The 1,816-nt window shown below is 37.3% G+C and overlaps 1 pseudogene; it reads left to right on the forward strand.

Moving 5' to 3' along the window:
• The first annotated feature begins 544 nt into the window (after positions 1-544).
• LOC149528937 (histone deacetylase 6 pseudogene) lies at positions 545-1,334 on the forward strand (annotated as a pseudogene).
• Positions 1,335-1,816: the final 482 nt, after the last annotated feature.

A 1,816-nucleotide genomic window follows, 5' to 3' on the forward strand; every position in this document is an offset into this window, starting at 1 on the left:
ATGTGTATTCACAGTTAGATGCTTCAAACAATAACCTAGAAATGAAAAATGCCAAAGAACTTTCTACTCTTGAAAGGGATTCAAAGGTGGATAATTTCAATATGATGGATGTTGATAGCACAAATCTAAGAAAAGATGAGCAAGAACAAAGACATAGTTCAAAATCAGCACAATCAGAGAATAAGGTCACCAAAGAGGCAGAGGAAAATGAGGTGGCATCTAACCATGCCTTAACAAATTCTCAAAAGCAAGAGAAAAATGAAAAATCCACTAAGAAGATTACTACTAAGTCATGGGAGTAATGGAAGTTTGTGACTAGCGCGAGACGGTGGGATTTGAATCATGGTGGGCTTGGAAGGCAAGCAATCCTGGACTATGATTAGAGGGGTTAGCACATATATCACTGAAAATGTATTTGGTAATGGCGTAGATTCAAAATATCTATGTACACATGCTTATCAAGCTCAGTAAAAGGCTCTTTCAGACCATACATTCAACCACTCTGACTGAATACCTGTATGAACAATGTATCCCCAAATAAGACATGCCTGCCAATCACCTTGAGACTGTTGACAATGACCCTAGTTTGGATCATTTCTCCAGCAAGCATCGGCTTCATTCATTATTTTACCACTATGTACTTTATATTGACATTGATGTTCATCATGGGGATGGTGTTGATGAGGCCTTCTACACTACAAACCGAGTGAGGACTGTATCTTTTCACAAATTTGGGGATTATTTTCCTAGAATAGGCCACGTTGAGGATGTGGGACATGGGAAAGGGAAATACTATGCCTTGAATGTCCCTTTGAATAGTGGAATTGATGATGAGAGCTACAAGAATCTCTTTAGGCCAATTATTCAGAATGTGATGGAAGTATATCAGCCACATGTAGTTGTGCTACAATGTGGAGCAGACTCTCTTTCAGGTGACAGATTAGGGGTCTTCAATTTATCAGTTAGAGGACATGCCGATTGTGTACATTTTCTTCATTCATTCAATGTACCACTGATGCTGGTTGGTGGTAGTGGTTACACCATTCGTAATGTTGCATGTTGCTGGTACTATGAGACTGTTGTTGCTGTAGGTGTCGAGCCTGAGAATAAGTTGCCTTATAACGAATATCATGAATATTTTGGGCCAGACTATAAACTTTATGTAGCTCCAGCTAACATGCCAAATGAGAATAATGCAAATGATTTAGAGAAAATGAAAAATGCATTGCTAAGAACAGCTGAGCAAAATACAACATGCTCCCAGTTTACCATTTCAAGAAAGGCCACCAGATATAGAATTTCTTGAAGAAGAAGAAGAGGAGATGGAACAATAGTCAAATTGTCAAATCTGGGATGGGGAATTTTTAAATTAGGATAGGTTAGATGAAGAGACAAAGTCATTTTTGGCTCCTTTTATTTGTAGTTTCGAAAGTATTAGTCTCTAGTCTTTTCAAAATCTGGAATTTGAAACACTTCGCATTCTCATGAAGGTCGTATGTTGTAATCTCTATATATACTATTGGAAAATTAAATGCAAGGGTCAGCAAATTGTTGGCATGATGAGAGATTGCATAGAAAATTATGGTTGGTGTCAATTCTTTACTGTCTGGGGGGGTGTTTTTCTTTTTTAGCATACAGTCGGAGAGCTGGAGTAGAGGGGAGAGCATTCAATTTTCTGCATTTTTCATTCATGCATTAGAGGGATATTTTGGTTCTTTGTAATAGATTTGGCTGTATATTGTAAGAAAATGTAATCAGAGTATTATGTTTGTTGTGTTCAAAACAAGAAAGGTTTTTTTTATGAATCAGAGCATTT

The sequence above is a fragment of the Cupressus sempervirens genome, chromosome 11 (genome assembly GCF_028749045.1).
Source record: "Cupressus sempervirens isolate cs-2001-9-10 chromosome 11, ASM2874904v1, whole genome shotgun sequence".
Classification (NCBI taxonomy): domain Eukaryota; kingdom Viridiplantae; phylum Streptophyta; class Pinopsida; order Cupressales; family Cupressaceae; genus Cupressus; species Cupressus sempervirens.